The sequence below is a fragment of the Emys orbicularis genome, chromosome 4, assembly GCF_028017835.1.
Source record: "Emys orbicularis isolate rEmyOrb1 chromosome 4, rEmyOrb1.hap1, whole genome shotgun sequence".
Lineage (NCBI taxonomy): Eukaryota > Metazoa > Chordata > Testudines > Emydidae > Emys > Emys orbicularis.
The window spans coordinates 34,409,899-34,436,089 of record NC_088686.1 but is presented as its reverse complement, the minus strand read 5'-3'; positions in this window follow the sequence as shown (position 1 = coordinate 34,436,089).

Below are 26,191 nucleotides of genomic sequence, written 5' to 3'. Positions count from 1 at the left end.
GGCTCTAATTTGGTGGGAAGGGCCTGGCACACTGTATAATTTGCTCATGCTTCTCACATTCAGTGCTGCATTTCTTCTTAATCAGTGAGTCACACCTTCTGTGTGTCAGCCACAGACAGATAAAACTACAAGGTTTTCTCCTGCAATGATAGTGAAGATGCCCTGGAACAAAACCTTTCATTTTTGGAGTTGCCACGAACAGAACAATTTGCTGTTAAATGTGAATGCTTTAGGATGGGGTGGTACTTGCCTAACCTCAGGTAACGTGGATATTATAGTAATTGCCGCGGTTCCTACCCAAGCTTACAACACATATCTCTCCAGTGTGGGGAAGTGACATTTTGTCAGCTTTGCTTAAGTGACATCACATCATGGCATGCAACACACATTGATATGACCTAATGCAGTAGGATGTAGGACTTGCGCCAAGTCACTGAATAAAAGGAAAACAGTTTTTACTTTCAAAAAGAGGCATAAACCTGGGAGTTTTAACGACTGTGCACACTACAGTAATTACAGTTATATTATTATATGCATGGTTTTGGATGCTTTTAGGGCCAAATAAAGCCTGTACATCCTATGTTGTCCTGCATACTTAATTTACAGTACAGAAAAGCAGTTAAACAAATAGTGCATTAACATTAAAGAATGTCCCCTGCTTTCACACAGTAAGTTGTTCAAAGTTCATTTTCTACAACCTGGACCACAGCCCTGGGGCTGGTGTAACTATGACAGCTGTAGAGCCTTCATTACATCATCACAAGGGAAATAACAGGAGAGAAAGGGACAGAGTCAACCCCATAACCTAATCCCAAAGCTCCCCGCTTGCCTCAGCCCCAATCTTCTGGCTCCATCACTGATGTGAGATAAACCCCCCAGCATATGCAATTGCATTTTGCTGTCAAAACAACAGATGCAGTATCAATTACATGCTGGTGGGGGATGTGATCCACGCCTAGCTGTTAGACATCTGTAACAGGAGCCTGGGTGTGTTTGTCAAGGCTGGGTTGCAGAATGGAATGTGTGTGTGTTCTTGGAAAGAGTGCGGTATGAAAGGGTAAAGTAGTGATCACACATGAATAGGGCAAACATTCTGCAATGAGCTTAGCTCCACATCAGAAGAAGCAACTCTGCAGCTTTTCTTGCTTTTATAAAAAGTTACCATAAAGGTGAAACTATAGCTGCAATGCATGCAGAACCTGTCACACCATAACTCTGTTGTGTTTCTCTGCCTTCACTTCCCTGTGCTGTGGTGACTTGGTAAAACATATAGCAAGTATTTAATACACACTTCCCTAATTTCACTAATATAAACAAAGCAAAACCCCAAATTGTAATTATATCATGTAAAAGAACAACTGTTGCCAATTAGTTCTAGACAAGAGATGGCTCACAGCCAACAATATTACAAATGTGAATGTGAATGTGACAAAATAAAACAAATATTGCAGATAAGCCCAAACCAAAACCCCAGATCTGAGCAGCCGTGTCCTTAGAGGTGCTCAAAATGCGGATCCGAGTCCAAATCTTATGGCTTCATTACATCTCTAATATGCATACAAAAGGTGGAAAACTGTCACACTCAAACTCAGACAAAAATGAACTTCTACTCAAATGTGTAGTATCTGAACAAATGAAGTCCATCAAAGTGACAAAGCCACTGCTTCCAGCACAATAACTCAGGCAATTATCCTCAACTGGCTAACATGTTTAACAGTTCATTGAGTCAGCAGCTCTAACATGAAATCAGCCCTAAAGTAGCTGCATTGTCTCCAAGCAAATTTTGGGCAGACAAGCCACCTTCCCCCTCTCCCCTACCTGACCAGATTCCTTCATATAACTACATCGCCTTTTCACCCCCCCCCCTCCGAGCAATGTCGTTATACTGATGTATGTTTATAGTGTAGTCCTGGCCATAGAAGGGATCACTTACACCTGTAGTGAGCCTGATGAGCTAAGGAGGTAATTAGCTCACCAGCTGGAGAACCCTGGGAAGAAAGCAAGCAGTATAGAAGGTTGACCCAGGGACTAGGAAGGGGCCTCCATTCATCTGCTGCTATATTGTGTTGTACCTGGCGCTTAAGGAAGAAACAATGATAAACACACTTGGCGACGGCAGCCTGGTGGGCTGTGCATGCTGTATAATTTACCAGGAGGGCCTATCAGCCTGGGTTTGCAGGAGCTGAAGGGGGAACCCATTCACATTCATAAACCATAGGAACTAGAATGGGAGTGCAGCAAAATGGTCACTGCTGCTTCAGTGCTGACCCAGCATCCCAGGCTCTTTGTCTTTGCTGCTCTGACTCAAGTCCTGCTGAGCAACCTCAGGCAAAAGCATGTGCCTTTCCAGAGAAGGTGTAAGCCTTTGCCAGAGGTTTCTAGATGGCTGGTTGCTGGCTTTCTGAAGAAGTTCCCAGAAATTGCTTGTGCCTAATGTAACAGAGGAAGGATTGTGGATTAGTTGGGGATGGTATTACCACTTGTAGGTATTGGAAGTATCTGGTAAAACATTTACCGTATTAATGCATATAGCTTCCATCTCCTTGCGTGTGGCGTTGTAGGGCCTTTTCAGCAAACACACCCCGTGTGTCTTCACACTCAGACTGTGTGGCCAGGTTTTGTAGATCACCAAATGCATAAAGTTTCAGGATGTTGAAACCATTGACCTTCTGGTCTAAAGAAAGCTCGGAGGCAGCTAGAGCTCTGTTGCTGAGCTTTCTGTACTATTTTCAAAGACTGAAAAATTCTATAGATGGTTCGTGATATTATCATCAAAAGAGCATTGCCTAAAGCCATAGTTACATGGCATAATGGTGATTATTGATGATATACTGTCGGGCTTTCTCAATTCCTCCACATGCATGAACATGTACCTGCCATGCAGGGAAAGCTAAAAAAAACCATAATATTTATTACTGGGTTATTCATATCACCTACAAGACTGAGTAGATGTTCTCTGCAGGTGAACAGGTTGTCCAAATCTCTGGACTGCCTCAACCATGTAGGGGGCATAGCTTTTATTATTGGCACTCACTTTCAGTTTACTAGGGACACAGCAACGGATCTTGTCACAGGGTGGCTGGCCCCTCTAAATGAAGTAGAGCTACATCCCCTGTGCCAAAACAGGTGCTTCCATTTGCCCAATTAAGGGGGTAGCACAGCATCTGGGGCTATAAAGAGACCCAGAGAGAGAGACACACGCACACAGTGAGTCAGAGCTGACTGAGTTGGTCAGGAGGCAGTCAGGAGCAGGATAAGAGATGACACAGACTGATTGTGGTTCCAAGGAGAAGGCTGAAGGCAGCAGAGCAGTAAAAGGGACTTTCCTGCTGACATCTCTAGAGCTGGAGAGCTGGACCCAGAGAAAACATGAGAGGGCCAGAGGGAGTCAGAGATGCTCCTCTGGTAAAGATGATCTCCCAGCAGAGTCTGTGGAGGTTCCTGCTGGGAAGAGCAGGGTTGCACTCCAATGGGAAGGGTTGAGGTGACTGTCCTGGCAGAGAGATGGCCGAGGATAGACAAGGAACCTAGGTCTGATGGAAGACATTGGAGTACAGTGAGGATGCTCTCCCAGCTGGGAGGTTGTGGGCTTTCCCACTGGGAAAAGCAGGGTTTTAAGGACTATTTGCACTGGTGATGATATGGACTATGTTTGGGGACTTTTGTTATGGGCTGATTTGCGCTATCTTTTGCAATAAATTGGCTCCCAGGACAGGTACTATTCAAGCAAGAGAGCCTGTCGTGCTGTCTTTGGGTCACCTGAGAAGGGAAACTCAGGCGGGCATGCCTGCTGTGCCACAGTCTGCCATAGGCGGGCACTCCAGGTGGGGTGGCCCTATGACAGATCTCTCCGTCAGTTTTGCACACTGTCTTAAAATTAACAGACTCAAAAGTCAGTTATCATATTGTCTTTAGTTAATGTATTGCCTCTAGTTTACATACATTCAAGTCACCGCTGCAGTTCAAACTTGGCACTACAAGCACATTCAAACTATAGCTGTTCTCAGTATCAGTTGGCAAGTGTAGTCACTCAGTGTGTCTTTGTTATCAGATATTTGGCTCTTGAACTGGAGAGTCAGATACAGAAGTGCTAAGTGTTGAGCTGTAGGGATGAGACCAATTATTTTAAAGGGACAGATCCCCCTTTCTCACTCTAAATAGTACCTCACTCCCTATGAAAATGGTCTGAGTGACATCTCCTGATTCAGCCCAGTAACAGGAATGAGGGACAGGATAGAGCCAATAGTGCTTCATCTCCTGCATGAACTATTCACACACCCCTGGACTCCCTCCAAGGGGGCCAGGTGCCTGCTGGTTCAGCAATGAGGTGGCAGCAGTGCAGGAAGGAAGATGGGAGCAAACCGCTGGTGTGTCTTACTCACTGCTAGCTTCTACCTTGCTTCAGCTTCTGCAGCAATTGGAGCAGTAGCACTGTGCATATCCCTTAAACCAGCCCTGAGGAATTGTAGAATCCATGACCCCTCACATGAATAACTTTTTCCCGGGGGCATTCTGAGCAAAGTCAGCCACTAAGATCATAAGAACGGCCATATTGGTCAGACCAATGGTCCGTCTAGCCCAGTATCCTGTCTTCTGACAGTGGCCAGTGCCAGGTGCCCCAGAGGGAATGAACAGAATTATGGTATGGTACATATAGGGTGCACAATCCTTGAAAGAAGAATAATGTTTGGAAAAGTACATATCAATTGGAGGGGGTTTAGGGCTTGAAGGTTCTTACTTTGGTATCTTGGTTGTTGGACTGTGCTTATGGCTGACTGAAAATCATTGGTCTGGAATCTGCATTTTTTAAAATCACGGGATAAGGGTTAGTGTGAAGGATAGACACAATGTGGCCCATGGATGGTTAATTTATTGGGTGGTTTCTTTCTTTCTTTCTTTCCTAATACTTTTGGTGCCTGGTACCCAAATAGCAGCACAAATTACCTCCAAGTAGTTGGACACCAGAACTTTACATTTCCTGCCATGGGCTTTGATTTGCTTAGTGAAGGTTATATGGTGGTGTTCGTAAGCATTCCATTAAGTACTTTAGCATTATCACGTGTGATTACTCCTGCCCGCCATGGAAAGTTGTGTTTCTTGCCTGAGATATGATTTTAAGTTTGTTGTATTATTCATCATTCTATAATATCAGTTGACACTGGCTAGACAGGGAAATAGAACATGAGAATTAATTGAAAAATGAGGACAAAGTATTTTTATGGCGGGCAGAGCATGAGACTGCAATGTTTCAAAGAGGGTGGTATGTAGGTGGGGAAAGATCAGAGAGCGGCAGTGGGGACTCCCCTTTTCATGGACGAGGTACCCTAAACAGTAAAGACTTGGGACACAGCGACAGCCATTTCTGGTGAGACAGGGAGTGAATTTTTTTTAAGTTTGTTTGCTATAATGTCATCCCTATCATTCAATCTCCATTCACATTTACACAGCTTGTTTCCCCAACGTCTCAGTGTGACAGATGAACCTTGAGAATCAAATTTCCTGAGATATAAGTCCCAGTTGTGTGATGACAAGCTCTGAACAAGCACTTTAAGATGACGCCAAGGACCAGGCATCAGAGAGCTCAGCCTTGTTTATGAAACATTAAGTTAGCTGCTTGTGTTTCCTACTCCATCTTTTAAGAATCAGAGCTTGTTCCATCTCCCATAAGTCAAATGACAGCTATACCCATAAAACAAAGAAACTCTAGCACACAGTCAGCCTTTTCTCTTCTTGTTCATTGCCTCTAATAATGGAAGAATCAAAATTATCCAGAGCTCAGGAAACCACCTAAATTACCTCCACCTTCACCTAACACGTCTCTTTGTTCAATAAGAGTGAAAGTCATTCACTTATGCAAAAATATATTAAATAAGCTGCATGCAGAGAACTAAGAAGAGATGTGAGAGAGACCCCAACCTGCTATAATGCAACGTCTGGGCTACAACACAGGTAACAACTGCTGCACATGAGTCTGGCCTCTGGGTCCATGCAGTTACAGACCTAGTGGTGATGGCATAGTCCTGGCCCTACATTTAAGCCCAGTTATGTGAAGCTCAGCTCTACTGCACACAGGTGTTTGCAGTGTCTCCCTGAATGTCTGTTCCACTGCCATACACCTCTAACACAGTAGAACTGCAGTGGGACCCCTTCTACAATCCCCATGCCTCTAGGTGAAGGTGATCCTAAGTGTGTAATCTCAGGGCACTTGAAAGAAACTGGATTTAGGAAACTGCTTGCTTTATACAGCTGGTACTTCAACTAGGTTGCTATTTCAAATTGGTTTTGAATTGAAGGATTATCTGTGCTTGATGGAAGCTAGATCAGGTTTCTGCTTCCTAGTCTGTACGGATTACTGGTGCATCTTAAAAACAATATTTCAAAGTCAATATAAATTATCCTATTTTTTTTCTACTCCTAAGACATGCACCATATGACTGAAATGGGTTGCATTCTCATCCTTGCTTCTTGCCTTCCCTCCTTAATAGTGCTTTATGTGGAATTTAAGGTATAGATACTTTTGCTCACTGTAGGATAGACAGTGAGCCAAAACACCCTTTTCAGTACAAGGGACACAGGAATAGCTTCTCGCTGTAGGGAACGGAGGGAAAATTGGGTCCTGTTTGACTAAGCAGTCACCGCTCTTGCTATTATCAGGGGGAAGTACTTTACAACCAGGGCCGGATTTAGGGGCAGGTCGGGCTTGGAGGACACAAAGGGAAAATAGAATGTTTGAAGTAAAATATTTCAGGTATTTTATATGTGGATTAAGTTTAGAGGAAATGATTTTTTTTATTTGCTTATATATGACATGAATAAATACAGATTTACAGATCCTAGCATGCAAATTTATCCTCTTATATGACAGGGATAAATCATGCATGCAAATCATGCAAAGTCATGAAATGGGCTACAAATGCAATAAAAATAAGGCATTCAAAAGTTTAACAAATGGATGGGGTGCACCAAAGACGCTCCTCGCTTGGGGCACCATTTGGTCTAGGGCCAGCCCTGTTTACAATAGTTGCACTGGGAAAGGAATGTCGATCCATTTGAAGAAGGGATGAAGGGAAATATCCAAGATAACGCACCAAGTGAAGGAGGAGGGTGGTGGTTGTCGGGGACTCCCTCCTCAGGGGGACTGAGTCATCTATCTGCTGCCCAGACCGAGAAAACCGAGAGGTCTGCTGCTTGCCAGGAGCTAGAATTCACGATGTGACGGAGAGACTGCCGAGACTCATCAAGCCCTCGGATCGCTACCCCTTCCTGCTTCTCCACGTGGGCACCAATGATACTGCCAAGAATGACCTTGAGCGGATCACTGCAGACTACGTGGCTCTGGGAAGAAGGATAAAGGAGTTTGAGGCGCAAGTGGTGTTCTCGTCCATCCTCCCTATGCAGGGAAAAGGCCTGGGTAGAGACCGTCGAATTGTGGAAGTCAACGAATGGCTACGCAGGTGGTGTCAGAGAGAAGGCTTTGGATTCTTCGACCATGGGATGGTGTTCCAAGAAGGAGGAGTGCTAGGCAGAGACGGGCTCCACCTAATGAAGAGAGGGAAGAACATCTTCGCAAGCAGGCTGGCTAACCTAGTGAGGAGGGCTTTAAACTAGGTTCACCGGGGGAAGGAGACCAAAGCCCTGAGGTAAGTGGAGAAATGGGATACCGGGAGGAAGCACGAGCAGGAGAGTGCAAGAGGAGAGGACTCCTGTCTCAGACTGAGAAAGCGGGACAATCAGCGAGTTATCTAAAGTGCCTATACACAAATGCAAGAAGCCTGGGAAACAAGCAGGGAGAACTGGAAGTCCTGGCACAGTCAAGGAACTATGATGTCATTGGAATAACAGAGACTTGGTGGGATAACTCACATGACTAGAGTACTGTCATGGATGGATATAAACTGTTCAGGAAGGACAGGCAGGGCAGAAAAGGTGGGGGAGTTGCATTGTATGTAAGAGAGGAGTATGACTGCTCAGAGCTCCGGTATGAAACTGCAGAAAAACCTGAGAGTCTCTGGATTAAGTTTAGAAGTGTGAGCAACAAGGGTGATGTTGTGGTGGGAGTCTGCTATAGACCACCAGACCAGGGGGATGAGGTGGACGACGCTTTCTTCTGGCAACTAGCAGAAGTTACTAGATCGCGGGCCCTGGTTCTCATGGGAGACTTTAATCACCCTGATATCTGCTGGGAGAGCAATACAGCGGTGCACAGACAATCCAGGAAGTTTTTGGAAAGTGTAGGGGACAATTTCCTGGTGCAAGTGCTGGAGGAACCAACTAGGGGCAGAGCTCTTCTAGACCTGCTGCTCACAAACTGGGAAGAATTAGTAGGGGAAGCAAAAGTGGATGGGAACCTGGGAGGCAGTGACCATGAGATGGTCGAGTTCAGGATCCTGACACAAGGAAGAAAGGAGAGCAGCAGAATACAGACCCTGGACTTCAGAAAAGCAGACTTTGACTCCCTCAGGGAACTGATGGGCAGGATCCCCTGGGAGAATAACATGAGGGGGAAAGGAGTCCAGGAGAGCTGGCTGTATTTTAAAGAATCCTTATTGAGGTTACAGGAAAAAAACATCCCAATGTGTAGAAAGAACAGTAAATATGGCAGGCGACCAGCTTGGCTTAACAGTGAAATCCTTGCTGACGTTAAACGCAAAAAAGAAGCTTACAAGAAGTGGAAGATTGGACAAATGACCAGGGAGGAGTATAAAAATATTGCTCAGGCATGCAGGAGTGAAATCAGGAAGGCCAAATCACACTTGGAGTTGCAGCTAGCAAGAGATGTTAAGAGTAACAAGAAGGGTTTCTTCAGGTATGTTAGCAACAAGAAGAAAGTCAAGGAAAGTGTGGGCCCCTTACTGAATGAGGGAGGCAACCTAGTAACAGAGGATGTGGAAAAAGCTAATGTACTCAATGATTTTTTTGCCTCTGTCTTCACGAACAAGGTCAGCTCCCAGACTGCTGCACTGGGCAGCACAGTATGGGGAGAAGGTGACCAGCCCTCTGTGGAGAAAGAAGTGGTTCAGGACTATTTAGAAAAACTGGACGAGCATAAGTCCATGGGGCCGGATGCGCTGCATCCGAGGGTGCTAAAGGAGTTGGCAGATGTGATTGCAGAGCCATTGGCCATTATCTTTGAAAACTCATGGCGATCGGGGGAGGTCCCGGATGACTGGAAAAAGGCTAATGTAGTGCCCATCTTTAAAAAAGGGAAGGAGGAGGATCCGGGGAACTACAGGCCAGTCAGCCTCACCTCAGTCCCTGGAAAAATCATGGAGCAGGTCCTCAAGGAATCAATTCTGAAGCACTTAGAGGAGAGGAAAGTGATCAGGAACAGTCAGCATGGATTCACCAAGGGCAAGTCATGCCTGACTAACCTAATTGCCTTCTATGAGGAGATAACTGGGTCTGTGGATGAGAGGAAAGCAGTGGATGTGTTATTCCTTGACTTTAGCAAAGCTTTTGATACAGTCTCCCACAGTATTCTTGCCAGCAAGTTAAAGAAGTATGGGCTGGATGAATGGACTATAAGGTGGATAGAAAGCTGGCTAGATCGTCGGGCTCAACGGGTAGTGATCAATGGCTCCATGTCTAGTTGGCAGCCGGTTTCAAGTGGAGTGCCCCAGGGGTCGGTCCTGGGGCCGGTTTTGTTCAATATCTTCATTAATGATCTGGAGGATGGCGTGGACTGCACTCTCAGCAAGTTTGCAGACGACACTAAACTGGGAGGCGTGGTAGATACGCTGGAGGATAGGGACAGAATACAGAGGGACCTAGACAAATTAGAGGATTGGGCCAAAAGAAACCTGATGAGGTTCAACAAGGACAAGTGCAGAGTCCTGCACTTAGGACGGAAGAATCCCATGCACTGTTACAGACTAAGGACCGAATGGCTAGGAAGCAGTTCTGCAGAAAAGGACCTAGGGGTTACAGTGGACGAGAAGCTGGATATGAGTCAACAGTGTGCCCTTGTTGCCAAGAAGGCTAACGGCATTTTGGGCTGTATAAGTAGGGGCATTGCCAGCAGATCGAGGGACGTGATCGTTCCCCTCTATTTGACATTGGTGAGGCCTCAGCTGGAGTACTGTGTCCAGTTTTGGGCCCCACACTACAAGAAAGATGTGGAAAAATTGGAAAGAGTCCAACGGAGGGCAACAAAAATGATTAGGGGGCTGGAGCACATGACTTATGAGGAGAGGCTGAGGGAACTGGGATTGTTTAGTCTGCAGAAGAGAAGAATGAGGGGGGATTTGATAGCTGCTTTCAACTACCTGAAAGGGGGTTCCAAAGAGGATGGATCTAGACTGTTCTCAGTGGTACCTGATGACAGAACAAGGAGTAATGGTCTCAAGTTGCAGTTGGGGAGGTTTAGGTTGGATATTAGTGTAACCCTTCTGCCCATCTAAGTTGGCAGCAACAAGGGCCGGGTTCTGTATCTAGGGGTTCCGTTTCAATAACGCAATGCAAAACCGGCTCGAGCCCCCACCCAGTGACCTGGGACAATTACATACCACCCCCTGGGTGCCTCTAAGAGGCAATACTTCCCCTCTCGCAAGCACGGAGTCTGAGTGTAGCAGAAAATGTTTAATAACATGAGGTAAACGACATCAGCATTAAATTGGAAAAACACCACAAACAGGATTCATAACACAAACCATGAGCAAAAAACCCACCCCGGCAAATTGGGCTGTGTCCTTTCCCTTTGGTTCTTGAATCCAGCAACCCCAAAATCACTCAGAGTCCCCAAAGTTCAACACCCCCAAAGTCTCTTGGGTCCAGCAACCACCTAAAGTCCCAAAAGTCCAACAAACCCCAAAGTCTCTGTCCCTGGTCAGTGCAGCCCCAGAGTAAAACGGGGGGGGCACGCAGGGTGTTAAGGGGCACCTTACGTGATCCGAGGCCGGCCGGCAGTCTCTCCGTGGGGTTCCGCCGCAGCCTTCACCACGAGCCAGTCCACTTCCTGCCGTCCCACAAACTGCTCCGCTCTACAAGCTGCTCCGCTCACCGACCTGTGAGCCGCTCCAGCCGTCCCCGCAAACAGCTCCGCTCACCGTTCCTTGGGCCGCTCCAACCGGCCCCGCAAGGCTCCGCACCGCTCACTGCTCCTCCAGTTATCCCCACAAATTGCTCCACCGGCTGCTTAGCAATATAGCTTCAGGCTCCCCCACTAGTTAACACAGCATTCAGTGATCTCAGCTCTTAATAACTTTAGCTCTTTTGTGATTTCAGCTCTTAGCAATTTCAGCTCATAGTAGGGGAGTCCCAGTGCCGGTGCACCATTAGCCCAAAGTGAATTCAGCTCAGCAGCCTGTAACTAGACTCCTAATGGAATCAAAGTTAGCTCTGACATTCAACAGTGGAGAGAGAAGGTAGTGCAATTGGTGTTTCAAACCCTCAGAGGAGCCCATACCATCAGGTACAAATATAACTTAGAGAATTTTTTTCACTTCAAGGTCCCAGAAACAAAGGCAAGGTTTTCATCTCGAGGCCAAAAGACCAAAACATCAAGACACTTGATCACGGCCTTGGATAGATCAAGAGACTACCTACACTTGACCAGAGCTCAAAGAGCTTCCCCATCCTCTCTCCCTTCACTGGGTTTTGTAGCCCATGCCCCTTGTCAAGCAAGTGCTACTTAGGTAATGGTGAAGGACTCACTCAGTCCTTCTGTCATACAACAGTTCCACTGGCCTTGATTCACAGAATCAGGGTAACAAAACTTTATTCTTCCTGCCCCAATAACAGAGAAACTGGGGATCCCACACCAGCCAAAGTAACCACTTTCAGTTGCTGTTGTTTCATGCCAGGCGAGTGGGTGTGCCTATGCAAACAAGATCAGCCCCTGGAGTTCTTTTCCACACTCGCCATAATTCACCACCAGATGTCAGGGTAGAGCTCATCCTGACTCTGCTTACATCAGGAAAAACTTTTTCACTAGGAGGGTGGTGAAGCACTGGAATGGGTTACCGAGGGAAGTGGTGGAATCTCCTTCCTTAGAGGTTTTTAAGGTCAGGCTTGACAAAGCCCTGGCTGGGATGATTTAGTTGGGAATTGGTCCTGCTTTGAGCAGGGGGTTGGACTAGATGACCTCCTGAGGTCCCTTCCAACCCTGATATTCTATGATTCTAAGTGCCTTCACTAAATAAACCAGGAATCTTAGACTAACCCTGAACTTCCTATTTTCTTTATTCAACTCAGAAACTGATATCGTTCAGTTGTCTGTACTCCTGTTCCTTGAGAGGTGAATCTGTTTTCTGGGAAGACACCTGGGTGTATTAGATGTTAAGTAAACATCAGTCTTTTCCATTAACCCTTTCAACCACTATTCCTTAGACAGCTTCCAGGCATGAGTATGTATAATAACCTTTACCTGGATGCTTATGATTGTGGAATATTAGATGTTAAATACTCAGGAGAATCTTCTCAAGAATAAATGGGCAAAATCTATCCTAGTATCATTCCATTGATTATAACAGAGTTACAAGGATGAATTTGATGTAATATTTTAGATTCTTTTCATAAGACTGTCTTCCAACTCCCCAAAAGAGCCTTGATTCCTTCTGATGTATTTTCTTTAGAATTCAAGCTTCCCTTTCTCAATCTCTGGGTTTCTGTATAACACCTCTCATTGGACTGGCCATAGAGACATTTATCTATCAACTGGCCATTCACTGTAAGAACTCATATGAAATGCTTCATTTATTTAAGGAACTTCCACTGGCCACAAGGTTTTGTCTGTGACAGTCAGAATGTATTGTTTATTTTTTGCAGCAGTATTAAAGACACAGAACCCCATTGGAAAAGATAGAGTTCTTAGGTTAGAAATTTTTGGATGAAAAGCATGCCCTGGCAGGTTTACCTAGGTTATTCCCACCTGTGCTTATATTAAATAAGCAGTGTTATGACAATTATCAGAGCACATGATTGAACAATGACACGGAAATCTCTCCCACATATAATAAAACAGTGGTTTTATATAAGGTGGATATTTCCTTCAAAATTATTTTTTGGCAAGCAGGTTAAAGAAAGCAGACATGTCTCAGATTTAAGTTATTTTTGTCCTTTCAAGAGTTTCTGATTTTCATTTGTATAAACAAACAGAAAAGGTTTTGTTAAAAAGCATCAAAGCCAGCAATACTAAAATGAGGACGCCATGTGGCAGATGGAAGAAAAAGTTGTGTGTGTGTGTGTATACAGGAAATGTAATCATGGTACTCTAATCACAGGAAACTGAACTCTGGAGCCATTGGCAATGTTCTGATTTAATTTACATTGGTATAAATGAGATCAGAATCTGTTCCATTTGCTTCACTGGAGTCATCTCAGATTTACACTGGTGAAAATGAGATGAGAATTTGGTCCACTGATTGCAGACCATAATGTCATATGAATATACTCAGAACCTAATTTTGCCCTCAGTTACATGGGTCCAACTCCCATTAACTTCCATGTAGCTGAAGGAAAAATGTGGCCCACAGCTATTGTGCAGTGTTTGACTATTTAGCAGTGACACACCTTATGCCAGTAATGTATACATTTACTGAGTGGGAAAATCATCTGTCTGTAGTATGCATCTTATCAAGGAGGGACTCTATATTTCAGACATGTTGGATCAGCTTGTGTTCTCTTAATTATGGACATAATCTTATCAAACCTTCAGAGGCAGGAAATCCATCCAAATGCAACAGTCTCTGCAGATCATTCAGAGCAGTGATAACCTTATCAGCAGAAACTGATTGTAAAACTCGCTTAACTGGCCCAGAGAGGATCATCCCAGTGTAAAGATGATCCTCTGATAGAACAGAGCTGGTGTGGGGGCTCTTATGCCACTCCCATTCCCTGCTACCAGTGTAGTGGGGAAAAGGGTTTGTGGTCAGAGGAAAAGGGGGTATGACCAGCACACTCCTACAATTGGCATTAATGCTGGGTCATCAGGCTGGCTAATAACTTCTTATTTTCAAAATGGCACAAACATGGGGCCTGATTACTTCATTTTTATCCCAAAATAACTCCACTGAGGTCAAATGTCACGCTGAAGTAGGCCCAGGGTTTGTCAAACTTCAGGAATTCTTAAAAACATCACATCACAAAGAGCAACCTGACAAATAGTCCTGGTGACCTTGTAACAAACCACTCTCCTCCCAGGCTTACATCTCAGATGACAAGTTTCAGCCAATAGCAAATTTTCATGGCCAAGTTCCAAATCCCCAGAAATGCTGTCATAACCTTCTATATGCAGCAATGTGAACATGGCAAACTGTAATCCAGTCATAAAGAAACAGTCCTCCTCTCTCTGCACCTTATTACCTGCCAACTTGAAACTGAGAAAAGGTGTTCAACAAGCATCTACAAGTACAGAATCCATGCTCCCTTTGCTCTGTTGTAAGGAGGGTTTTTGGCATGGGAAGAGTCAGCAGAGCTGAAGCTTGCATCTAGACTAGGGATTGGCAACCTTTGACACGTGGCCCCTCGGGGAAAACTGCTGGCGGGCCAGGACGGTTTGTTTACCTGCAGCGTCCTCAGGTTTGGCCAATCACAGCTCCCACTGGCCGTAGGTCGACGTTCCAGGCCAATGGGGGCTGTGGGAAGCGGCGGCCAGCACATTCCTTGGCCCACGCCACTTCCCGCAGCCCCCATCGGCCTGGAACGGTGAACCACAGCCAGTGAGAGCTGCAATCGGCCGAACCTGCAGACACTGCAGGTAAACAAACCGTCCCGGCACGCCAGCGGATTTCCCTGATGGGCCGCGTGCCAAAAGTTGCCGATCCCTGATCTAGACAGTTACACAGGAAAGCTTGAGGCAACCTTCTGAGAATCATTCACTTGTTCATTGAGACCCCAGAAGTGAAAGAGATGTGTATCCTTCTCCTGCACTCACATCAAACCTGATTTTCTTTTATTCCAAAGTCAACAGGCAACCCAAGACTTTACATCCCCTGGGAAAGGTGAATGTGAGGCTCTCAAAACACTACTGTTACTAATACTTAGCACTTATGTAGAAGCTTTCATCCAAGGCTCTAAAAACACTGTACAGACATTGGGCTAATTTCAGTCTTGGGTTTCGCCAGTGTAACTCAGGATGCACGGACCACTGCAATGGAAGGGTGGTTTACCACACCACAGGTGGGTTTGCATAGCTTCAATGAGGGTGGCCAATGCAGCCTGAAATAGTGAGCAGTGCTGGCTGGAGAAGGATAATGGCCAGGGCAGATGGAAGATGAGATGAGCCAGTGCATCCCTTGATAGCCTCCCTTAGTAGGACCCCTATGAAATCCTGACCTCATTTTAAAACTGCCCACCATCACCTGCTTGCTGCTAGAGATCAATTTACCAGACACTGAGCAGCCCGGTTAATAATTCTGTTAATTATAATAGTCATACAGCAGCCCTGCATGGTAATTATTATTGTATTTATCTTACAGGTGGGAAGTGGGGGCTTACAGAGATAAAGTAACTTGACTAGGATGAACTTGCAAGTTAGAAACAGAATAGGGAGAAAGAACCCAGGAATTTTGACTCCCAGTCCCCTACTGTAACCAGAGCAAAGTAGCCTTCCCCAGCTTTCAGTGTGCAGAGAAGACAAGTAAAGAATGGTTCTTCTTTATTTCTTTTTAGTCTCTCAAAATTGAGGGGGCATTTTGAGTTTTTTAATACAGATATAAATTATCCTGTAGCCCTGTCTAGATGTCTCTGAATTCTAGTTGCAAAATGTGTTACAACTGTGGAGAGGACAATATTAAAATAGAAACACAATGTGTGCTGTTAAAATGCAAAACAAGATGGGCAGCGAGCTCAGCCTAGACACACAGCACTCCACTAACTGGCATCATCATGCTGGGGCCACTGACGATGCTATCCAGGGTTTGAGAGGAGCATGTGATGGAATCTCTGGAAAGAGAAACTCCTTTATGTCACTAAGTTATCCAAAAAGGCCTGGACTTGGAGAGGAGCATATTTCACGACTCATGGTGAAGGTTCCCCCATCCCTGTATTTAATGTGATAGACTGACAATATTCTGTAGTATCCTGAACAAACCTTGTGAAATTAAGATAAACTTTACGGAATGATGTTAAACCTTAACTTTTGGGGTACATTATATTGAAAACTCAATTGTGTAGGTGTTGTGGAATTGAATGTACTTTCTCTAATAGAAAGTAGGGATACTAATGAACTTCCTCCATTATCAGCCTTTGAAGCCCCCTGGAGAGATACGCGTATACTAGTTCAAACTGGATTCTCCGGAGCTCAACAAAGGAAAAGACTTTTGGATAAAAAGCCCAAGTTTAGGCTGACTCGGGGCCTTCTTCCTGATCCAGTAACCAGACAGAATCACTGGTCCACACAGGGCCCACATCTTTAGAGGAGGATTGCTAGGAGTGGGCCTACTGAGGCCTCATAAGACTGTGTGCTTGTTCTGATGAACATGTGACCATAAAGAAATCCTAAGGTGAGGTGATGCCTGGTAAGTTTGTTAGCATGTGTGTAGGTGCTTTTATTGTTTTTAATATGTTTTCTCTGTAATGCTTTTCACCTGAAGAATAAAGTAGGCTTGCTTAAAAAGAGCTGTGTGGTAACATATATCTGTAGCGCTCATGCTATCAGCTGTCCCTGAAGAGAAAGCAAGCAGGTCTGTTTAGGCAGAGTGTGCTGGGGCTTAATAGCAAAGGCAGGGGACAGTACAGCCTGGAAATACCCTGGTCAGAAGGGAGAGAGATGCATGTCTCCATCCAAGACAGACGACAGTTGGGGAGCTGGAAACCTGAGAGTGGGTGCCCTTATAGACCACTGAGGGGAAATACAGGTGCAGTTGCCCTGAACTGTGACATTTAACTCTTAGTAAGAAAGCCAGGGTTGGTTTCACTGCTAAAGTACTCTATATATTGTCCTGTCACACATACAGCTGGGTAGGCCAGAAAGGTGGGTCTAAGGGAAATATGTATAGCAAATGAATAAGAAAATCAGGAGGCTTCTAAAGTCTGCACTCCAACTGTGACAAAATGTACCCCTGTATTCACATGCTACACACTATTGTAATAATCTTGGTACAAAGTTTGTCTTGTAAAACATCATCTGAAAACTCAATTTGCTGATGAGTATTGTCCTGATAAAATATGAATGGCAAAGATTTCCCTGTATGGTGTCGTTAACACATATTCCAAACCCCACAGCCCTGCCCAAACAGAAGCTGGCAAACAAGTCTGTCCTAAATAAAGGAATGTGTGCTTCCCTTAATTTGCATTTAAGCAGTAAACAGAGTCATCAAGCAGGAAGGAAAGACAAAGGAAGTTCAAACAGATGAAATAAAAACCAACAGGGAACATCCTTCCACATAGACTCTTTGTCTCCTAGTGCCCAGCTGGAAATGATTTTTAAGAGAGAGTGTGAAACTATAAAAAGGAGGGACAAACACCCCAAGGCACCCGTCTCTCTCTCTCTCCCTGCCCATCATACTCACTGCACCTGAAGCAACAAAGGAAGCATTCATTAGACTCTGGGTAAGGGGTCCTTCCCTACAGGATTTGGTCAGTAAGACGTTTGAAAAGCGTGTGGTAAGATACTTTGCTTGAATCTGATATAGTTTGTTAAGTTAGGTATTAGTAAATGTCTTATTTTTATTTTTCTTGTAACCATTTCTGACTTTTATGCCTCATTACTTGTACTCACTCAAAATCTCGCTTTGTAGTTAATAAACTTGTTTTATTGTTTTATCTAATCCAGTGTGTTTAAAGTGTCTGGGCAATTCTATTTGGGGTGACAAATTGTGTATATATTATTCTCTTAAAGGCTAACAGACTTAATATCATTTGTACTGTCTAGGAGAGGGCTGGGCAGTACAGGACATATATTTCTGGGGGCGGAAATAGGATTTGGGGTGTGTCAGGGTCACCCTGCAGTATAATCAAGAGTGGTGAGAGCCAGGGTGTAACCCAAGTGTGGCTGGCAGGCTGCAGTTACTTACACACACACACACAAACACACACACAAACACACACACACACACACACACACACACACGGTGTAGCTTGCATGCTGAAAAGCTGTTTGTGAGTGGCCCAGTCAGGAGCTACTTCAGCACCCCAGGTTGCTGGGCACTGGTGACACAGCCGTTCATTAATCTGGATTGTAGCCTGGTATGTCGCACCCTCCCTCCTCATTTTCTCATGTCCTAGGTGATACTTGTGGTTGACACAGTTTCTGCAAATGTATTAAAAGAAATCTGGGTCAAGCAAGCTTACAAGGGACCCTGTGGCTGCCAAGAGAAGGGGCTGCAGGGGATTCTCAGGAGATTCAGCGCCAGAAGGATGAGTATGCTCTGTGTTGCGGACGAGGAGAAGCAGCATGCTGTCAAAGAGCTGTCAGAAGCAGCAGAATGGAGGTCCAGTTGGCTGGAAATGCAAGGCCCAGGAACCACAGAGGAGAAGGTGGCAGGCATCCTTTCTACAGAGACTGTAAGCTCTTTGGAGCAGAGTGTCTTTTTGTTCTGCGTTTGTACAGCAGATAACACAATGGGGTCCTGGCCCATGACTGGGGTTGCTAGGCACTACCACAATACAAATAGTAAGTAAAAATAATACAGAAGCCAATGCAGTGATCATAACTACCTGGGCCCAGGAGAAAGTAGTTTCTTCTCCTGGATTCAGGACTTATAAATATCCTTCGCTCTTTTCTTTTTCAGCACAGAATCCTAGTATTTGAAGACACTAGCGAAACTCCCACTCACTTCATTGGGAGCAGCAGGATTGAATCCTTAAAGGGAAACAGTACATGAGTAGAAGTCCTTTTGAATGGTGGATCATTCAGTATTGGCTTGCTGGTGTAAATAGTTGCTGGGCAAAGGAGGATTAGAGCACAGAGCTATACCACATGCAAGCTAAGATTTTCAAAGCTGCCTCGGGCATCTGGGTACCAAATTCCCATTAATTTCAGATTGGAATTGGATGTCCAAATCCCTGAAGTAGCTTTTAAAAATCTCAACCATATGATGTATTATTATTTATAGGTTTGGGATGAGACCTTAAAAACACCAACACATTTTTTTTTTAAACTAGGGGGATTAGCTTTGGGTATCTGGCCAGAATTTAATGTGAATAATTATATTCTGCCTAATTAAATCCACCTCCAGTTTTCTTTCATTGGATCATAGAATCATAGGATTGGAAGGGACTTCGAGAGGTCATCTACTCCAGTCCCCTGCACTCAAGGCAGGACTAAGTATTATCTAGACCATCCCTGACAGGTGTTTGTTTAACCTGCTTTTAAAAATCTCCAATGATGGAGATTCCACAACCTCCCTGGGCAATTTATTCCTGTGCTTAACTACCCTGACAGTTAGGAAGTTTTTCTTAATGTCCAACCTAAACCGCTTCTTGTCCTATCCTCAGAGGTTAAGAACAATTTTTCTCCCACCTCCTTTTATATACTTGAAAACTGTTATCGTGACCCCTCTCAGTCTTCTCTTCTCCAGACTAAACAAACCCAATTTTTTCAATCTTCCCTCATAGGTCATGTTTTCTAGACCTTTAATCATTTTTGTTGCTCTTCTCTGGACTTTCTCCAATTTGTCCACATCTTTCCTGAAATGTGGTGCCCAGAACTGGACACAATACTCCAGTTGAGGCCTAGTCAGCATGGAGAGAGCAGAAGAATTACTAGCTCCTAGGTGCTACCTCAATGGAAATAGATAGGCCTGCAGGATTGGAATCTAACTTGGACAAAATTCCCTTTGAAGACAATTTGAGAAATGAGAATTTAGCTCATGATTTGTAATTGTCATTACGTATTTTGGGATCAGTGGAGGAAAGATGCTATATAAATATCAGCCAGTTATTATTATAAGTGTTTTTCTCTTGACATCTACATGACCTCTATCACAATAATATCTGAGAGAATAATATTCTCTCCTCTTCTGTCCACATCAATCTTTCTCTTCTTATAAGTTTTACCTTTTCACAGCTTCTTACCCCGTCTCTCTCACTATCACAGCGTGCTGCTGATCCAGCACTTCTGGAGGCAGAGATACTTCTTATTAACTGATTGGGGCACCTGGTTATGGATGAGGGAAATCAGCAGAGTGAGGCAACAGGACAGGTAGGTTATCAGTCTATGAAAAGCCTAAATTTATTGCAGCTTGATTCTGCTCCACTCCTATATTTGACAGTGCAAGGTAGGAATGCAGCATTTATCCTCTTTTTGCCAGAAAACTGTGCTCAGGAAGTTTTCCACAATGAGTGTTCCTAGTAAAAAAGTGCTAGCTTTATCCACCAATATGTCAGAACTACTGCCAGAAATTATGGGTTCAGTTCTCACAGCAGGACTTTAGCTAATAAATAATTTGTGTGGGAACTGCCATGAAATGTGTCTAGGAGATCGCTTGTCACATGCTTTGGGATACTTGAATGAAAATGCACTTCACTTCTATTCAATTCCAATATCTCTTCAATAGAACATGAGGACTAGTTCACCTAGGGCCAAATTCTCCTCTCAGTGATACCGTCATAAATCCACAGTAATTCGATGGCATTATTGTGGATTTACACTGGTGTAACTGAAAGGAGAATCTGGCCAACAGACTTTCCCAGGGTCTGCATGAACAGTCTCTGAGGAACTCAGTGGTTTCAATGCAATGTAACAAGAAGCAATAGATATACAATAACCAACCTCTTGTCATGGTTTTTCCTTGCCATGAAAAGTACTCCCAAATCGCTCCATCTTTGGGCAAGGAAATTTCACCACAAGAAAAGGGGTTCCAGCTAGGAGGTACACAAAATATTCAAGGTTTCCTACTTTTTGGTACAAACTCAAAGTAATCATTTTTATGGAAAGTTATACAAAGAATATTCAAGCGAACACAGGCCAGTTTTCCATCAAACATGGGCCCAGTTCTCAATTAAAATCTTTTTGTATCAAAAACAGGTGAAAATTGGTATTTTTGATGCAAAAATAGCCACTCTGTCAAAATGATAAATAAAAGTAGTATTTTAGAATGTGCAAAACCACAGGAAATACAAACAGAAACACCATTCTACACCAAAACTGTTTTTATACACATCTCTAGTTCCAAGGCCTTTAGTTTTGCTACTACAACTCACTATACACACTCCATCTCTGCTAGGTGCCTAGCAGGGTCAGGGTCTATACTCCAAGGACTTTCCAAATCTGTGGATAATTTTGAAAGTTGACAAATTTTGAATATGAACACTGCATTCTAGTCATGGGGTCAAATATTTTGGATTGTCATCATTAAAATCAAAGGGCTTGTCATGATATTGTGTGAGCACCCCAATATATTCTGACTTCTATGGAAACAGGAGCGAGTGACAATTTCACAGCATGCACCCACTTATCACCTGAATTTTAGGTGCCACACTTTTTTGCTCAAATAGATAAAGGCTCCACGTAGTGGGAGCCATGGTCTGACTGCTCCAATATTTTCTAAGGTCCCTACTCAACTAAGCTCATGCCTAATTTTAAATCTTTAAAACTTTAACCCTAACCCTGGTGAAAGGGCATCCTATTTCTGTCAGAATATTTCCTTCTTATTATTATGAGCCAAAATTAGTCACTAGCTCATTCCAAACCATCTGGCAATCAGAATATCTGCACTCATTACAGGAAATTGCTATTAGTACTCCAAATAACTGCAGTTTGAGTGAATTGAGATCACAGATAAATGCAGACTTCCTCTACTTGACAGCGATCTGGAGAGGTTTAAAGAAGAATTGCTGTTCTTTTTTAGTTATACTTCATCTGTGTACTTAACACACAGGGCTTCTTCCTCTTCTGAGCACATATAAATAATAATCACTAATGACAGTGGGTTTTGAAACAGGACAAGTTGATCATTTCCTAAAATTTTCACTGATGGGGGGAAAGCAAGTTGGAAGATTTTTGTATAGAAAAGGCCCATCAGATAAATAGTGCAGCTGCTCCAATGCTGACCTTTCCTACAGAGCAGTATTCTAAAGACACGAACATGAAAATAAACACACCCTCTCTACAGACGAGGGAGGCAGCAAGGTCCATCATGGCTTGATGCTGAACATGAGAGCTTCTTAGTCTGATGCTTGGTTTCAAAATATATTTCCATTTTGTTTCTCTTTCCAAGGGGAACTAGAGCTTCACACATCACTGAGTAGCATTTCAAGACCATTTAAAATGCATTGGTCCAAACTGTGGGTGATTTTAATGGGACTTTACCTAAGTAAGGATTTGCAGAGTTGGTTCATCGTTTCTAAGAAACTAGGCCAGATTCTGTTCTCATTTACAGAGATGTAAATCTGGTTACTGTATTATTACGGGTACGCTGAGACAGTAAGATGTTTAAGTGCATTGCTTATGGTCACACTTGAAGTCAGTGGCAAAGCTAAGAATCTGGTCAGCATGTGACCACACTGGCTCCCAATTGCTCTAGCTACAAATGAGACTTGAAAACTGCTGATATTCCAGGGATCTCACAGTGTCTTCCACATCCCAGAACACTTCCCCCTCATTATTTCCCACTCTGCCCACATCCATATATGAGGAGCATTGGACAGGACTCACTCTAATCTCCAATAGTGCTACTCCTTAATTAAACAGATGATTTGCTGTTAGCTGAGAAAGGCATTAGTTCCTAACTAGTAGAGCCTGCTGTCTCCACAGCACTCCTTACCTCTACCAGCCCAGCCAGTTGGGGATCGGGACTGGGAGGTCTGTCTGACAGTGTAAGCACTACCCTTGGGCCATAGTAAATGAATTCCTTCATCATGTTCCTGTATGGAAATATTTTCACATTCATGCCATAGGGCCAGTGGGTGTCACCAAATGACACCTTTTTCAGGACACGCTTGTAACCTGAATGAACACTTCCCTATTTAAAGAGACTGCTGTGTCACTATCAATTACCTCTGAAGTGCCACCAGAGCGGATGAAAGTGCTTGAGGTGCTAGAAGTGGCTGGGTTTTATATGATCTCCCATTATCTCATTACAATGAATTAATAAAACAATAACTTGAACCGAGCAGGGCGATTGTACCGGTACTACACAGGTAATTGGTCTTGATACGCTGTTCTCTTTAAATAGAGATGTGGTGGTCAGGGTTACATGCAGGTCCCAAAGAAGGGATTATAATATTGTGAAACACAATGGCCCCATTTTGTTATCACCTGTAACATGAGTCTGGTGTTTATCAAGATGTCTGTATAAAATTCCCTTCATTGCTTGGAACCGAATCCTGGCCCCACTGATGTCAATAGGAGTTTTGCTGCCTTTTTCATTCTGCTCACATTGGTCTCCCTGCCCTTTGAAGAGCTTTGATCTAACTGCTTAGGAGGCCAGTGGTTAGACTGGGAAGCACCCACCCCCTTCAATGCATGTAGCAGGGGGCCTCTGGCCTATGCTCCCCATGCAGCAGTCCAGAAATCATTGAGCCCAAGTCAGGTTCTATGCTTTCAGGAGCTCCTGCTAGGGGGCACTGTGCCTCTGCTACTTCTGCAGACATTGCCTAAAAAACCACAGTCTTGTGACATGATGTGGACAGTTACAGTAATTTGAATAACCAAGCCCTTCCTTCCCTTCATTGGAGTGGTAGTGGAGAAGGGTTTCAGTTGTGCAGAATGCTACTATGGCCGCTTCATTAGGGACTAAACAGTGGAAACTCAAATCTAGACATCATCTCTCCTTGTTATCATGATACAAGTAGACCCATAGTAACTAGAAACAATTGTTCGTCAACAAGAATCTAAGTGACCCACATTTGTGTTGAAAAACACAAGGAACAGCACAGCAGGATAGAAAGAAACAATCTGCTCTGAGACTAATTGCTTATAAAATACAAAAGTAGCCAGCAACCAAACCCTCTGTTGTCAGTATAGTAAATCCCACCATGTGCGTAATTGCTGATTCATTGGGAACACGGCTGGTATCTCTTCTGCTGTTTTTTGGAGATTAACGCATCTTTCCCTTTTTAAAATAGACTTGGTTATAGGGTAAATGAGCTGGGTTAGAGTGATAGTGATGGTCTGATCAGTGGAATTGTTACTAAGCACATCCTTTCTATTAACAAAGAAGATAGATCCAAGAAATCAAAATATGGACAATATAAACTGATTGGATAAAGCAGACAGGTAAATATAAAAAATATGGCCTAAACAGAGGGCTAAATGTTATGAGAGGAAGAGGGATTGGAAAATTACAATAGGATCAGAGGAGCAAGAGGGATAACAGTGGGAGAATCTATAGACATCTGAGATGTTGAGCAGACAAATGCAAAGAGTATTGGGAATAAACAGAAAGAACTGGACATTAGTACATAAGCTAACTTATGGCTTAAGTGGCATCACAGATAGTTGAATAAATCTCATGAGAGGAATTTTGGTACAGAGGGGTATAACTTGTTCAGGAAGGATAGGGGGTGAAAAAAGGAAGGTGTTGTATTATACATCAAGAATATATACACTTGTTCTGAGGTCCAGAAGGAGGTAAAAGAAGCAGAATGTTTGAAAGTCTCTGAGTGAAGATAAAAGGAGGGGAAAAGAGCAATGACCTCATGTTAAGGGTCTACTACAGACCACCAAATCAGAAGCAGGAGATGGATGAGGCATTTCTAGAATAACAGAAATGTCCAAAACACAAGACCTGGTATTACTGGGGAGCTTTAACTCAGACATCTGATGATAAAGTGATACAGCAAAACACAAAATGTCCAATAAGTTCTTGGAAGCTATATGGACAACTTGGTTTCAGAAGTAGAAGCTTGGTTTTGCGGTAAGCAGGAAGTAACCAGGGTGACAGCCATTTTAGTCTTGATTCTGACTAACAGGGAGAAATTGGTTGCAAACCTAATGGTGGAAGGCAATTTGGGTGAAAATGATCATAAAAGGATAGATTTCCTTATTCTAAGGAAAGGAAGGAATCAGACCAGCAGAATAAAGACACTACACTTCAAAAAAGCAGACTTTAACAAACTTGGTAATAAGGTCCCATGGGAAGAAAATCTAAGGGAAAAAAGGAATTCAGGAGAGCAGGCATTTTTTCAGAGACAATATTAAAGGCACAACTGCAAACTATCCTGATGTGAACAAAAGATAGCAAAAATAGTAAGAAGCCAATGAGGTTCCATCAGGAGCTCTGCAATGACCCAAAAATCAAAAAGGAATCTTACAAAATATGGAAACATGGACAAATTGGTAAGGGTGAGTAGAAAAGAAGGGACAAAGAAGGGACAAAACCAGAAAGGCTAAGGCACAAAATGAATTACATCCAGCAAGGGACATAAAAGGCAATAAGAAGAGATTCTATAAATACATTAGGAGCAAGAGAAAGAGGAAGGAAAGTAACTTACCGGGGATCGACACGTGGCGGTTGATGCATCAGCCAGCTAATGAAGACCTGCTAAATCGACCACAGACCCGCTAAATCGACCACAGATCGCTCTCCCGTCGACTTCTGTCCTCCATGGGAACAAGAAGAGTAAAGGGAGTTGATGGGAGACACTCTCCTGTTGATATAGCGCAGTGTGGACCCGGCGATAAGCAGATCTAAGCTACGTTGACTTGAGTTACGCTATTCACGTAACTCAAATTGTGTAGCTTACATCGACTTGCCCCCGTAGTGCAGACAAGGCCTAAGTGGGGAAGGAGAACTAATAACAGATTATATCAAGGAGGCTGAAGTGTAATGCCTGATTTGTTTCAGTCTACACTAACAACTATAAATTGTGGCCAGATAGTTAACACAATTAATATTAACAAGGGATTAGGAATGCAAGCCAAAATATGGAAAGAACAATTTAAAGAATATTTAGATGTATTCAAGTCACCAGGGCCTGATTAAATTCACCCTAAGGAACTTAAGGAATTAGCTGAAGCAATCTTGGAATTGTTAGTAATTATCTTTGAGAATCCAAGAAGGATAAGTGGGGTCCCAAAGGACTAGAGAAGGGCAAACACAGTATATCTTTAAACAGGGGGAAAAGAGGACCACTCAGCATAACTTCAATACTGAGAAAGATCCTGGAACAAATTATTAAATAATCAATTTGGTAAATATCTAGAAGATAACAGAATGTTAAGTAATAGCTAACATAAATTTTTCAAGAACATTTCATGCCAAACCAACCTAATTTCCTTCTTTGACAGGGTTACTGTTCTAATAAATAAGGTGAAGTTGAACACATGATACACTGATTTTTAGTAAAGCTTTTGACACAGTCCTAT